Source organism: Prosopis cineraria, unplaced genomic scaffold (assembly GCF_029017545.1).
Source record: "Prosopis cineraria cultivar Desert tree isolate PC_DT_omini unplaced genomic scaffold, ASM2901754v1 PC12, whole genome shotgun sequence".
Lineage (NCBI taxonomy): Eukaryota > Viridiplantae > Streptophyta > Magnoliopsida > Fabales > Fabaceae > Prosopis > Prosopis cineraria.
In genome coordinates, this window is record NW_026555343.1 from 33,689,418 (window position 1) to 33,706,513 (window position 17,096).

The 17,096-nt window shown below is 29.5% G+C and overlaps 1 pseudogene; it reads left to right on the top strand.

The window, feature by feature from the left end:
- The first annotated feature begins 9,073 nt into the window (after positions 1-9,073).
- Positions 9,074-9,898, top strand: LOC129289268 (polyadenylate-binding protein 2-like; annotated as a pseudogene).
- Positions 9,899-17,096: the final 7,198 nt, after the last annotated feature.

The window sequence follows — 17,096 nt, forward strand, 5'->3', positions numbered from 1 at the left end:
AAAATTAAAATTTATTAATTAACTTTGTAAATAGAGTTAATGAATTTTAATTTTTTTCCTTAGTTTTTGTAAAATATGTTAAAAATGACTATAAGTAAGGTTAAAGATTCCAGTGGAATGTTTATGAATCCCTATCCATTGAAAATCTTGTAGTGGAGTTTGACCCTCTTGGATGAACATGAATCAAATTTAATATAAATCGCTATTAAGTTTAATCCTTTAATGTTTCATCCAAATGTTACCTTCCATTTGCTAACTATACCAAGTTGACAAAGGTGGAGTATTGATTCTTTGAGGCAACTAGCAGATGTTCTCAATCAAGTAAAGTTGACCCTTGAAACCCATGGATTATCTTGCTTTCTAGAGATATTATATATATGTATATATATATATATATTTTGGCCAAAGGAGATATTATATATATGATACCATTGTGTACTACTATATTTTTTTTATCTTTAATAATGCCCTTGATTTGATAAATAGATGTCTTTTTTAGTTTTCCACAATAAATAGATGCCAATAAGGTTGAGTCTGTATTTAAGTCCTTTAAAAACAAGTTCAAGCTTGTATCAACCTTCTTAGAGACTGTCTTTTTCTTTCATTTTTTCAGTTAGCATGTGAAGGAAATTATTGAAAATTGTTTGATTAAAATTGTTAATAATATTGTAAAATAATATGGTTAAAATTGTTTGGTCTATTTTTTTTTTGAATTAATATATGAAATAACACAATTTGTTAAGTTGTGTATAAGCATAATTAAAAATGTAAATAAAAAATAATAAAAAGTTAAGTTAGTGTCCTAAGTCCTAGCAATGAGGTCTAAACTTGAAAAACATCTTTAATTTAGGTGCTCATATTTAGTAACTTACAATATTTCAAATAAAATTACCTCTAATGAAAGGATATATGTGGAGAAAAAAAATATGAGAACTTATATGCTTAAGTAGAGGTGTTTAGCTTGTACCCATTCCGATTGACCCGGTATTATCTCGATTATATCAGGACGGGTCTTGTCTCGACCTGAAAACAATCAAGATAGGACTTTGTAGGACGAAACAAGAAAGGAGTTTAGGACGAGATGAAATACGAGATTACTATCAGAACGTCTCATCATGTCCCAAATATTATATATATATTTTTTTATTTTAAAAATATACATTAAATATATTAATTATATTAATATAATTTATACTTATACAAATTATATCAATTATAATTTTAACATGTGCAATTTTTATTTAAAATTAAAAATTTTTATATTGATAATTTTGATGACATAGAGTAAACATAGCAATGTCTTTCTTTATAATATATTAATTATATTAATATAATTTATTCTTATATCTATCTATTTAATAACTTTTATTCATATCATATTTTTTGATTTATTTTTGAAAGAGTAATTAGTTTAGCACATCTCAACTAAAGTAAAAAATAATGATTTGATGTTATACTTAACTAGCTTATTGTTATTGCTTTTATAGCTTAGCGATCACTTGTAATTGCTATTATAATTTTTAATTGTGATTAATATAATTCAATAATTAATTTTAAATTGTTGTGATTTATATGCCTGTATTGATTTGATTTTTAACTTAATAAATTATATGATTTAAAATTTTAATAAATGTTATTATTCATATCTTTTTTCGATATTGTTCAATTTATTGAAATGACAAGACATCCCAATTTTGTCTTAATTCCATCTCGATTCTTAATGGAATGGGACAGGATATAAGATAAAAATTCAGTTTTAATTTTTTTCGGGACAGGACATGAGACAAGAGTAGCCTAGTCTCATCCCGTCTTATAAATACCTCTAAGCTTAAGTTTTTAAAAGTTAAATCCTTAAAGACTTGGCTCAAAAGGGGTCGACCAACTAACTTTTTATTGACAGTTCTAATTTGATAAAAATTTCCACCCCCCCCCCCCTTTTTGCAAGATATAAAGATTTCAGGATGAATTGATTTAGAGGAAGATTGAAGGCATAAATGAAAAATATATTTGCATAGAGTTCACGATGAACTCACTCTTTAAGGTTTATAAAAAGCACGACTGTAATTCTTTGTTTATTCTTAATCATAAAATATTTGACGTGCTCAAAAAAAAAAATTACACAGGGAAATTAGTTACCTCCCCAAGTTTTTCCCTCGTCAAATTTGACATTTTCTTTATTATCTCTTTGAATTCCGTGGGAATTTTCCAGTTAAGAATTCTTGACAAGATGGGTCACCTTTTATTTTTGGATAAGTTGGAAAAGAGATCATGAGATGCGTCCTTTTAATATTATTGCTGCTTCGTCGAATAGACTTGTGATAAAAATTCATATTGTGTTAGAAGCTAAGTAAAGAGTGGCTTCAATTACAAGTCATGGAGTTAATAGAGTATTGCATTAGCAGTATTTTTCTCACGAAATTTAGACTATATATAGATGGCATGTCAATGCCATGAATGAAAAGTGAGAAACATCATGAGAGCTATGCGAATGCAAAATACTTCTTTCAATCCTCATTAAAAATCACTTTAATTCAACCACCTCACGAAAAGAAATTAACTTCTTAAATTTATCTTAAAATTAAAAAAATTAACTTTGCTTATATTAAAGAGAGAGAAACAAAAAAAGTTAAGCTACATAAAAACATTAAAGTAAATATTAGAGCATATTTTTAGTTCTCTAATTTTATATAAAATTTTGGTTTGGTTCTTTAATTCTATAAAGTATATTTTTAATTCTCTAGCCCTAACATTGTTACTTGTAAATAATTATTTTTTTCAGTCATTATTATTTTAACAACTAAATCTAATATATCAACATTTAATAATATTTTATTAATATTTAAAATTTAATGTAGGAATTTTTGGTTGATAAAACTAACGGTGTTAATGTTAAAGGATTAAAAAAATATTTTATAAAAATAAAAGATTAAAATAAAAAAATTATATATAAAATAAAAGGAACACTTTAGCCTAAATTCAATTAGAATTAAATTCTTCCTTTTATAAATTTGATGGGATAAAATTGAAAAATGTTAATTAATAACTCTCTATGTGACTTGTATTAAAAATCAAAAATTTTTTCTAAACGACCCCTATAATAAGAATCGGGTCTTATATTATATTAGCTACATTTTTCTCTGACCCTTGATATTAGCTAGATCTAAAACCATATTTCGTGTGAAGCCTACAATTTGCCCTTTAGAAGAGGAAATAAAATTAGTCACATGAATTAGGTGTGTCGTAAATCTATATACTTCAATTTTTAGTTTTGCAGAGGATTTTTTTACCATAATTTTCCAAATGCAGGTGTAATTGACATTAATGCAATTTTAAATAATTTTGCAAGTTATAAAAAAAGCTTAAGATAATTAGAACTTGATGATTGAAAGATGTCATACATGTATAGGAAATTAAAAAGGAAAAATGACACTAAAAACCTGTTTGAATTATATAAATAACAAGTTGATCCCTCCAAATGTCATAATTCCACTGAAGTTTTTAGGGACTAATATGTCATTAATGAATTTATATAAATGATAAAATTGCCCTAGTAGCAAATAGCAATATCAAGAATTTGACATGTGAAGTTGGGAGTTGTGATTATTTAAACTAAACTGGTAATCATTACTTGTTATTTTCAACACTTATAGCAATATAAAAAATTTTGACATGTGAAGTTGTGATTTGTTATTACATTGTTGTGAATATAGGAATAAACGTTGTGATTATTTAAACAAAACGTGTAATTCTTACTTGTTATTCCAACATTTGTAACAATATCAGAAATTTGACAAGTAAAATTGTGATTTATTGTTGCATTGTTGCGTATATAAGAAGGAAAGTTGTGATTATTTAAATAAAATTTGTGATCATTTTATTTTTAACAAAGGCAATTTAGTTATTAATATAAATTCATTAATGATAGAAAAGTTTCTAGAAACTTTAGTAAAATTATGACATTTTGAGAGACTAAGTCATTTACATAATTTAAAGGGATTTTATTATCATTTTTTCAATTAAAAACTATTGGATGTAATAATGAATAAGCTAGAATAGAAAACTAAAATAGGAAGACTGACAAAGATAAACAAATAGTGAAAATTGCATGGGTGTAGAGAGCTACATATATAATAATAGTAGTAGCAACAGCAGCAATAATATAGTGTGAAACTACAAGTAAAATAATAGACAACTATCAAGAGGATTAACTTTAGTGAAAGAAGTTAGTTCCAATTCTCATAATTTGACACACCGAACTTTGAATTATCATTGAGAGAAATGTTCACATTTAGAACCTAACCATATTTCAAACATAATTGACTTCAATAAAAAAAATAATGCATGCAATTACAAAAAATAGAGAGCTACTAATTATTGTGGGGATCTATGAAGAGTTTGATACATTGGTTGATAAATGTTATGAAAACTTGAGCAGTTGATGCTAAAAAAATAAAAGTTGATAGCTATGTGATATATGATTTGTGTGTATATTTTACACCTTGAATATGAATGTTGAGATTAATTATAATTATGTTCATAGCTCTATTTGCTCAACCACTTTCTCAAATTTTCTATGTCTAGTCTTAAGAATCTACTTTATGTACTTTTTTTTAACATAAAGATACGGTCAAAGCCGTGCAAGAGATATAAAAGTCAGGTTATATCAGAATCCAAGCAGATCTTACATCTTATAGGTGATTCATTATAAATAATAAGATCGTAGTTGTCATGAGAAGTTTTGTGTGCGAGCAAATTAACGCATTTGTTTACTTCTCTAAAGACATGATTAAAGGTCACTATTGTAACACACCAAATTTTTTTTTTAAATAATTTAACTCAACCACAGTTGGGTTACAGCCACCCAACACATTTTTTTATATCAATAATTTCAATATAAAATATTTTATAATTGACTTTAACTCACACAATATAACATTTTAGATAAAGTTTTACCTCCCACATGCCATTAGGCTAAATCACATTTGTCCATCCTTATACTCCTAACAAGCAAAATAAATAATTTAGTCAATTTTCAACACAAGCCAGTTATTTGGCCTCATAATCATGCCATTTTAACCAATCCAGAGTAAACCAAATATTAAAATTACAGTCATCCAAAGTATACCAAAAATAGAAATAGTTTAAAAGACATGATTACATTTATATATTCATATAATTGTCAATAAACAAAAAGTCCTAATATTGGCAATATAACACAATATAAATCATAAATCAAATATCCAAAAGAGACAGTGGATCTATGCCACTAAGCCTCTGGGACTCCTCCACGTGTCACTCGTGGCTCTTCTCTTGAAAATTGTTAACCACATAATGAGACTCAAAAGTCCTAGTAACCAAAGCCAATTTATGATAGTGTGTACAAACAGTTAAGTGTGTGCTTACTAAGTGGGAACCAAAAATAATATAATTCTAACAAAATATAAGAAATATTACAATACACACAAACAACCATCCTTATATTCCTCCATTAACCTCAAGCCGTAACCCTCACTCGGTGCTAAATTATCCGGTCAAAAGTAGATTAGCCTGAGCCCTTACAAGCCACCTATTGAGCTCCAATAGGGGCGTATCACGTGGCACATAAATACAACAATAGCAAATCTCCCAACACCTCCCACAATAATCAAACAAAATTTATAACAATATTGCACAATTATATAATATTACAAAATTCATAATTTTCTCAATAATCACCCAATTAATATGAAGTAACACTAATCATAAATTAAAAGCATGGTTACCTTATGACTTTTTAATAAATTATTCCTTAAAATTTCTCTCTCACCACAATCTTCAACAATAATACAATCTACAAATAACATATTATTTATAAATGTTAGTTTCAATTTTTGAAACTAATAAAATAATTCTAATAATAGAATTAAAAATGTAACATAATTTCTAATCTCAATCTTAATACAAATTTAGAGTTAATACTATTAAGTAAAATTTTTAACTCCTTTTTTACTCATCAATAAATATTAATAATCTAAAAATTAAATTTTAAACTAATTTCTATTATCAAAATTTTCTTTTTTTTTATTTTATAAATTCGCACCTAAAATACTCAAAAATTAAAAATTGAGTCTCTAGCTTAGAATCATAATCCTATAGCCATAATAATTCATTTCTCATCCCAAATAATCATCTAAACCTCAATAAATCAACATATATATTCAGATCTAGTTTAGAATTTGATCTATAAGCCACAAATTTAAATATCATCAATAAATTTATACTCTAGAACATTTATTATACTACTAACAACTTCAAAAATCATATTTATTCAACATAAATTCATCCCTCTTCCAGATCCTAAATTTTCTACCACCACAAAATCAGAAACCAAAGAGGAAGAATGACTAAGAAAATTTTTTAGAACACTTACTTAGCCTTGAAAAGCTTAAAATCACACCCTAAATATCCTATTAAAAACTCTTACCTTAAAAACTCAGATCTCCCGCACCGGCGATTCACGCTCACTCTGTCTCAGCTCGTGCACGAAAGAAAGAATGAAGAAACGAAGGAAACAAATGAGTTTTTATAAAAATTCAGTGGGTCCCATATTTTTTTTATTATTTCTTCTTTCCTCTCTCTTCTTTCTTTCTTTCTTTCTTTATTATTATTATTATATATATATATATATATATGTAATGATGGCATGCGGAAACGTCGAAAGCATCCATTCCTTCTCTTCTTCTTCTTCTTCTTTTTTGACCTTTTCCCCTTTTTTTATTATAATAATAATTTTAATAATATTTTTTAATTTTGTTTTAATTAATTTTTTTTTATTTTTTTATTTTAATTTAGAATGATATCCTAAGTTAGATTTACTAATTATTTTTTTACTAATTTGCTTATCTCTAATTATTTTTTAAAATTTCTATTAACCCAAATTAACTATTAAAATTTAAATTGGGATGTTACAACTATCCAATACTTTATGCACTTTTACATTATGACCATTTCCTTACCTTAGTCACTTATGCATATTATTATTCTTTTGTCTTCTTCTTCACTATCTTGAACTTTCTTTGCCCCCTAAAATAAAGAATTATTTTAAAATTTAAAAATTGGAATGAACTCTTTTTAAAATCTCTTGGGTTTTTTTATAACTCTTTTTAGGTTAAATATATTACAAATATGGATCAAATAATGTATTATGAATTGTACATTTTCATATAAATTTTATATAAAGAAATACGACCATAACATATTTTAATATATATAATTGACATATTATTATTTCTTTTGGTTACCCTCATTTTTTCTCCTATTGGAGATAATCCTGACGGGCACTAAACGTGGGAACCTCTTTTAGCAAGAATTCAAATCTCAATTTATCATGTTGTGAAGGACAAGCCCTTTCTGCTAGACTCAATTCTTGTTAGTCATAATTGACATATTATTGATTTCAAAGTAAACTGGGGATATTATGGTTTCTATTGATTGATAACTTAATAGCACATAAATTTGGCCAAAAAAATTGATAGCACATAAATATAGACACCCTTATCTTTCATTTTAATTGTTTTGGTGGATCTGATATCATTGGATTAACTATGTTTAGAAATATTTGAATCCTTATAAGTGTTAATCATGCTTGATAGCTTGACCTATCTAGTCACTTTAGATAGAACTAAAAAGAAAAAGGAAGGAATTGCCACTAATTTTCAAAATGTTTCCAACTCAATTGGCAAAACAGGAAGATTGGGGTTTGCAGCAAACTCAAGGTCCCAACTTTAAATAGGGAGGGGCACATTTCTTTAAATTCAAAAGCAACATGAATTGCAAATGAATATAAGCAGATGGATACTTGTTAGATGGAGAGAATTAGAGCCTGGGGGTTACATGGTGGGTTTAAGTGGGCTAGTATAAAAGTAACAAATATAATAGGTGTTTTAATAATGGAATCAATATAATTAATGGTGATAGATGTATTTAATTTAGTGATAGATAATGTTCCCCACAAAATTAGTGACGGATACATTTTTGTCACATAGATTAATGACATTGTATTTCTTAGGGGTGTTCATGGGACATGATTGGACTAGGCACCCTTATCTGCTGTCCAGTCTTAAAAAATGATCAGGATAATCCTATGTCTTATCTCGTCTCGAAAGTCATCCTGTCCTGTTTGAAATTAGGATGGGACTGGGACGAGATTGTGATGTCCTGTCATCCTAATAAAATAGACAATATGGAAGAAAGGCTTGGATAATAACATTTATTAATAAACATTTTAAATCACATAACTTATTAATTTTAAAACTAAAACAACACGAGTGCATACATCATGACAATTTAAAGTTAGTTATTAAATTACATCAATCACAATTACAAGTATATAACTTAAAAGTCAAATATATGTGAGACATAACACATTATGATAGCAATTACAAGTAATCTCTATGTTACAAGAGCAATAACAACAGACAAGTTAGGCACAACATCATGTCATTATTATTCGTCTTTAATTAAGACATTTTAAGCTAGTGACTCTTTCAAAATTAAAGCAAGAAATACGATATAAACAAAAGTTATTAAATAGCTAGATATAAGATTAAATTGTATTAATAAAATTAATATATTGTAAAGAAAGATATTATACTATACTGCTTACTCTGTATCATTAAAATTATCAATATAAATTTGTTTAGTTTTAAATAAAAATTACACATATTCAAGTTAAAATTAATATAAGTATAAATTATATAAATATAATTAATGTATATTTTTAAAGTAAAATAATATATATATATATATATATATAATTTTTAAGACAGGATAGGATGTCTCAAGGGCAATCCTTGTCCCATCCCATCCTGTAAAATATCATCCTGATTGTTTTTGGGCTAGAATGAGACCCGTCCTAATATGATTGGGATGAAATTGGGTTAATCGGAACGAGTATAAGTTGAACATCCTTAGTATTTCTTATAGATTTATAAAATTTTTTGTTACTAAATAAAAGTTAGTGACAGATTTTATTATTTAATGATAGATTTTTCTATCTTTAATAACAATTTTCTTTCCAATAGTGAGATACTTCATGTTAAATATTGTGAGAATTGTTGTAAAACTCCTTACTAGGAAAAGCATCGTTCAAAGACTTGTGGTCAATTTTCTCATCCAAATTCTTGATAAATATATCATTTCTTGCAAGATAGCTACATATGCATCTGGCTAGTTTAAAGGCTATGGATTTGTTCAATTTGACAAAGAAGAATTTGCACAAAATGTCATTGACAAGTTGAATGGCACATACTTAAATGCTAAACAAGTTTGAGTAGGGTATTTTATGTAAAAGGAAGATAAAGCGTTTCTATCAAGACAAAATTTAATAATGTCTATGTGAAAAACATGTCACAGTCGATGATGGATGGATATTTAATATACACTTTTTAAAAGAATATAATATCATTACTAGTGTAGTGGGATTGAGAGATGTAAATAATAAATCAAGGTGTTTTGGTTTTGTCAATTTTGAAAATGCATATGATGCTGCTAAAGTTGTTGAGGCACTTGATGAAAACAAATTTAATAATAAGGAGTAGCGTGTTGGGAAAGCTCAAAAGAAATATGAAAGAGAGCTTCAATTGAAAGGACGATTTGAAGAGAGTATAAAGGAAGCATTTGACAAATATCAAGCGATGAACTTGTATGTGAAGAATCTACATCATAGAATTAATGATAAGAGACTAAAGGAAGTGTTCTCTAGATTTAGTACTATAGTTTCTTGCAAGGTTATATGTAAACCAAATGGAATAAGTAAAGGATTAGGATTTGTTGCCTTCTCAACTCCTAAAAAAACCTCTCAAGATTTGTGAAGATGAATAGAAAAATGATTACTAGTCTCAAAGCAGAGAATACATAAAAGCTAGATTATGGACACAATTCTCATAAATGAGACATGATCAATTGGTGTCTTTTATTGGTCCTTGCATATATCTTCTTGGAGTTCTAGGTTTATGATAATATTTTTGTACAAGTACCTCCTATCATGTTTCCTCCACAAGTTGTGTTTGGTTATCAACAAAAACTTATTCCTAGGATGAGGCCTAATGATATTTCGATGATAAACTTTTTCGTTCCAATAGTCTAGGTAGGTCAAGGTCCATGTCTTGGTAGACAAGTATCATGCAATGATCCAAGTAATTGATACAACTAGTGCAAAAATAGGTACTTTTAAGAAAATGTGTTTATCATCTTGGTTACAACATACAAATGTTCCATTTTTAAGAGGAACTTATGAAATGCTGCATCTTATGATATAAGTGGTATCAAAGTTAAGTTTCACCTGATAACTAAAAGCCCTTACTGGGCACTCATCTAAAGCCTAAAATGAGACTAGCCTTGTTTGAAAACATAGAAATTTGTGTATGCACCATACTATTTGAAGCTTAAAAATTAGGGTGACCTTGGTTACAGGAGCATGGACTTAGTGTTTGTGGTATCTTTAATATGAAAAACTTGTAGACTCACATTTGAAGAGAAATTGTTAGAATGTCCAAGTGTGAGTGGATTTAAACTAATGGGAAAGTCTCACATTAATAGAACTGAACTTAATAATTAATATTTAATAAAATAAAATGACCTATAAACTTGAATATTAAGATTTTGCGTTAAAATGTGAAAAGGCCCAAGTACCAGTTCACAAGTTCCTTATATTGGAGACATCATAAACATTAAATTCTTACTTATACAATTAGCCTAATTTTCAGGGCTTTAATTAGGGCTAGTCCTATTTTAGGCTTTAGACATGTGTGTAATATGAATTTTAGTCCTAGGCAAAACTTGACTCTGATACCACTTATTAGGAATGAGAATGACTACCTATAATGGAGGGAGAGAATAAATGGACAAGAATAGCAGAATGTATCATATCTTGCTTTTAAAATACTAATTAATGGGAAAATTTAAGAAAAAAGAGTTAACTAAAGATATTAATCAAAGATGGAAGAATATGAAAAATAATTATTAGAAGATTGAAAGTAAACTTTGGACAAAATATTCATGAGAAATTGAATAATAAATAAGGATTATATTTGGGCATAAAGGAAATGTAATTCTTTCAAATAATTATAAAAATAATAAAGAGAAGTTAAAATTAGACTCAAAAGAGAAGGAAATTTGAATATGGAGAAAGGAACTAGTTGAAAGAATTATGTTGATATTAATTAATTATTAGAAAATATCTAAAAGAATTAATCAAGATTTATAATGTTAGGAACTTTTTAAAACACCATTTTTTTATATTGAAAAGGGACTAAGCCTAGGAAAAACTAACTACATTAGTTCCCCATCTTTCATTGTTCACTATGACCCTTAACGATGTTGGAGTCATGTTATAAATATCGATCTTATCAATTCCTTGCTTAGCTAAAAAATCCACCACTTGATTTTGACTTTTGGAGACATAAAGTAGCTGGACTTGCTAAGGGGATGCTAGAATATTAAAGATTTTCAATACCAATACACTTGCATTAATAATGAGTGAGGCATCTTTCAAACTATCTATTATATTCTTTGAATTAGACTCTAAGATAATTCTCCTGAATTCTATCTCCCATGTTGTTCTCAAACCCTTAAGTATTCCCCACTCCTTTGCCTCCTGTACTTCATAAAAACCAAGCTTTTAAGAAAGGCTTGCAATCTATGAGCTTAAATCATCTCTAAGAATAACTCCATAGACTGTTTGCCTTCACCCAATCTTTAGGAGGCAGGAACCAATTTATATGATTCCATTCTTCCTACTTTCCTCTATTGTTTGTTAAGTCTTTAGCAAAATAAAAACTCTCCCTAATCTTTAGGATTACATATGCGAGGTTTGTAAGTTTACTATCACTATTTTTAAAAATAGACTTAATCCTCCATAACCATAATTTCCATACAGCAACCCCCCATCTTATACTTGAATTAAAATTCTCATCATAGCTCAAATTTTCCCTTAAGTTTAATTTGATCTAATTAGTCAGAGAGTAGGAGAAAAATTGTGATACGTACATGTCTATATAAGATTCGACTAGAGCTTCTTTGCATATGAACAATCTTGCATCACATGTAAGGTATTTTCTATATCATCTATTTGGAGGAAGTTTATCCTGGAACATTAACAATAAATGAAATCTAATTCTTTCCATACCTTTCCATCTCCAAATAGCCTTATATGTAGAGTTGTAATAGTCATGTGAGCATCCTTCAATCATATAATGGGCATTTTTTAGAGTAAACATACCACTCACATTTGCAAACTATGTCATTGTGTCATGCCCAGCTTGTTTTAAAGGAGGCTACATGGAAAACAACCTTTAGATGGTAAAATTCAATAGTAAGCCATTCATTTTAACAAAATCCCAAGACCTATAGGATGTCCATTCCAGTATTGAACTATTCTCTTTATCCTTGTATAACAGTCTTAAGCATGCCTCTCTAATTTTCTTCCCTTCGAGTAGTCAAAAATCATTGAAAGATTTAACACTCTAGTCATTTTTGATCTACCACTTTGCACCTTTATCAATTAAGCCCTCCTGCATACAAATGAATTTCCAAAGTACTAACTCTCCAATTTTTGCCACTAACAAACTCTCCTTATCCTTAAGCATATATTTATGTTGTAGTACATCCATAAGCATGTATACTCTCCTCATCTATAATCCTTTTGCACTTGAAACCAACTTCTATACAAGCTTCACTCCACAAGATGTGTTAATAGCAAATAACCTTTTAAATTTGAGCCCTCCATATTATTTGGCTAAGAGATTCTTTCCTAACTAATTGGATGAAACCTCCTCCTCTCTGTTGTAGAAATTATGTGTGTCAAAAGAAGAAGTCCCATATTACCTAAATGAAGAGAGCTTATAGTGTATAAATACTAAGAAATGAAGTGGGCTAGTAAAATGGGTTTGGAGGAGAAGTGAGCTCGTATACACAAAACAGGCTAACTCAGGATAATTGTAGTTGAAAACAGCCCCCTGCTTGAGAGTTCAAGAGGCACTGGGTTCTTTTATCAGATTATTTTTACAAAAAATAAATAATTATTTATTTAAATGAACTTACCTGAAAACCTTATTTTTTTACTGATTCAAATTTAAATTTGAACCTCAATCGTTTTTAGCCTTTAAGTTAATTCTTAAATGGATTTGTGTTAATCAAGTTCATTACATGTTTGTTCCCAATGGCTCTAAGAGTTATGTGTGCGTAATCAAGGTTTTATGCTAGTTTATGAGTGTGTAACCGAGACTTAATGGTCCATTATTCTGATGGTTGAATGCCCAATGTTCATGTTCAGGACTGATTCAAATTTAAATTCAAACCTCAACCATTTTTGGTCTTTAAGAAGATTCTTAAATGGATTTGTGTTAATCAATTTTATTACATGTTTATCCCCAACGGCTCCAGGAGTTATGTGTGCATAATCGAGGTTTTATGTTGGTTTATGAGTGAGTAATCGAGGCTTAATGGTTCATTATTCTAGTAGTTGAATGCCCAATGTTCATGTCCAAGACTTTAGCCTATATATAGGCATGTATGATGACAGAACGATTGTGCTAGGCTCTTGAGTTTTTGAGCCACTTCTTCCCTCCTCTGCCTTGTATGTCTGTGCTAAGTTCTGCTTGAGTATTCTTCTTAGTCTATGTTGTTCTATGCCCTTACTAACTTGTAGGATGTGCTTGTTTAATTTTGGAGAACTATAGGTCTACTATACCAGTACCAGAATAATTTTTAAGGATAGTATCCTTTGGCATGACTCAAGCAACTTTCCATCTCCTACCTGCTGCCTATACCCTGTCCTCTACTACCTCAGATAAAATTTCTCTACAGCTTCTCAATTTCATTGCAAATGGAATTAGGAATCTTAGCCACTTGCATTGGATACAAAGGGATGGAATTAATGACGGATTTTGCAAGGGTCGCATGTCCTACAAGAGTCAAGCAATTAGCCTTTATCGAAATCTATCTTTAGCCTCTTTTGGCCTTGTTAGAGGGAATCCTAGATACTTCTTTTAGTCTAAAATATAAGTAGTTTCTCCCAACTAAACTTGGTTCAAAATATAAGCAGTCTTATACATGTAAAACTTTTTTTTTCCATTTTACCCCTTATAATTATGAACCTAGATACTTGTGTAAATCTTTACTAATTATTGTGCACGATTTACTATGAAAGAATGAATGCATGCACATGGAATATACAACGATATTAGATGAAGTTGGAAAGCCATTCTTGGAACAAATACAACCTTATTCTCGTTGCCCCTATGGTGATCATCTAACGTTCCAATTCTTTGACTTTGATTATAGAGGCTAAACTACCATGCAAAGAGTATGTTGCAAATTCTCTTGATGCAGTTGTTGAAGACTTTATTGATCGTGATGAAGCATTCCATGACATTAATTTAAACAAGATGACAAGCGAGGAAGAGGTCTCCATGATAGACCTAGTATTCACAATTGTTGAAGATTTGTTTGATTGAGAGGAACTTGTCATAAAATTCGATTTGAACAAGTTGCCTAAAGAGGAGGAAGTCAATTCTAATAATATTTTCAAAACTTCTTGATAGGTCACACCAAATTGGAAAACAGAGCAATGGAGATACACATTTGATCTAAATAAATTTCCAAAGGACTACAATGAAGCAGACTGAGGGGAGAGAAAGATAGCAAGAAGTTTATTAAGAGCATGTTACATGTATTTTTCCCCTGCCTATTATTAGGGGTTTGTTACATTATATGTTTTGGATTTTATCAAATTTTGTTCCTTCTTAGCTATGCAATTTTCTCCTCTTCTATTGTTTTGTTTTTTAGATAATTTTAGAATATTTTTTAGACAAAAATCAAGCTAAATACTAGTTTGCCATACTTCATTAGAATTTAATTTTGAAGAGTGAAAAAAAATTCAAAACACATCTTAACCATGGCTAACAATATCAAACATCATAAAAGTCTTAAAAAAAATCAAAAGACATCTCTTTTCATTGGAAGATTCCAATTGACAGATATGCTTACTCTCCCCAATATTCAACTTCTCTTAAGTAGTCCTTGGCTCCTTGCACAATAGATGGATCACATTTTATTTGAGCAAGGAGATTGCCTTCCCTTAGCTACATTTCTTTCTTGATGTATTGAAGCTTGTAGTTGTTAGAAATACTTGTTTTCAATATGTCTACCTTGCAAGTCTGCAGAGTAAGAGAGATCTTATTTAAGTTTGGAGGTGATGACTTTCGAATTCTCTTTCCACAGCCCTAGCCAAGTCATCTATAGTTTTAGGTGCTTTTGTATTTTTCAATGACTGAAGACTAGCCAAAAAACCTAAGTCAAGGACATTCATATCTAGAGAATTAGGAGGTTGATTGACTAAATGAATATCAAAGCCATCTTCACTTGCAACCTAAAGAAATTCTTCATCATCTGCATCAATATGGCATGGGGCATTATCTTGTTGTATGAAAATTCTTTCTCCTACATGCTCCCTTGGCCATTTTGATTTTATGGCATGTATTACTTTCTCAATCAAGAATGACCAACTCACTTCCTTGTTCATTGAACTTATTGGTTTGGTTACAAGTGTGCCTGCAGGTCTGTTAATGCTCGATCTCCTTGCTAGCTCTTTGGTCACAAGTAGAAACACCCCGATCTTACTAGAGAAAGTTTCATTTCCTTCATTGTCAAATCTTGGTTGAGAAACAACAATTAGGAACACCATCTTACCAGTAAAATTCTTACTCTTGCATGTTTTATATGGCTCTTCACCTGCTAGCGAGTAAAAAATATCTGACTTGTAGTCATATAAAACCACTTCTCATCAATATGCACAATGTTGTACATTGTTTTAAATATAGGTCATGCGACATGCTATTATCTTCAAGCATAGATAATGAGAACTTCACTATTTCAATTATGTGCTTCTCTTTCAAATGAGGCTTGATTGAATTAGAGCGCCTTCTAAGAATACCTGGCTTTCAAAGTCTGATTAGTAGGCTTTATTTATCCCAAGTGTACAAGCTGAAGATCTTAAGGTCATCCTTTGTGATAGAGGAACTTCACGAATTCGTTGAAGATCCATTCCAAACTTCTTCCGCTCATATTTCTTTGCTTTATTGTGAGATGGGTCAAATGTCTCTCTAAATTTACATCAAATTCGTTGAATAAAATCGATAGCGACTGAGTACATGGAAGCAAGGGTCTTAGTTGCACCACCTTTGAGCTTGTTATCGCTTGTTGAGTGAAGAAGATAATGCCCTATTTCTCTGCGTTCCTCATTACTTAAAACTTGCATTTGTTGCATGTTGCATTCACGACACGCTCGCCTACATAACCTGGACAATGTATAAAATTTATTTTGTCATTGTTTCTTTATGAATGTTGTATTATATTTGTAAGGTAGTATGAAGCAGAGCATAAAAGTTGCATTCATACTAGTTATAATGTCTGGAGAAGAATCTTTGAGAGGCAGAGCATCACTGTGATCAACTTCATCTTCACCCATCTCAAGTAGTTCTTCCAAAAAAAGATGACCAAGGCATCAATGTATGGGTCAAGGTTTAAGTCAGGTAGAGAAGGTGAGTTATGCATAGTGTTCGTCTCTGTTTTATTGGAGCTTGAACAGAGCATGGTCGACGATAAGAAATGGCGCTCTGTACTTGTTTGATTCACTATTTATACTCTTGTAGTAAGATAATGCAAAGCAACGAGATTTCCTTCGCTTTAAATCCAATGCCTTTTATACTCTTCAATTCTAGTGATGATTATCATTCTGAAAGACATTTTATTGGTCATGTGCGCCTATCCAGGAAGATAGAATGGAGCAATTTTATTGGTTAGTTTTATAATTGGAGTCATTCTTTATTGATCAGCTTTTTATAGGGAGGATCATCATTTTTAATTTATTTCAGTATTGATAATTGGACTAAGGGTAAAAAAAGAAAAATAACATATTTTTATGAGAATAAACACTTAAATTGATATGTGAATTTTTTTGTCAAAACTAAAAAGGGAGTAAGTACCAATATCATTAGAGATTTTCATATTAAAAATTGTCTTCATTCTTCCTCTCAAGGTGGCTGAAACATTCTTTG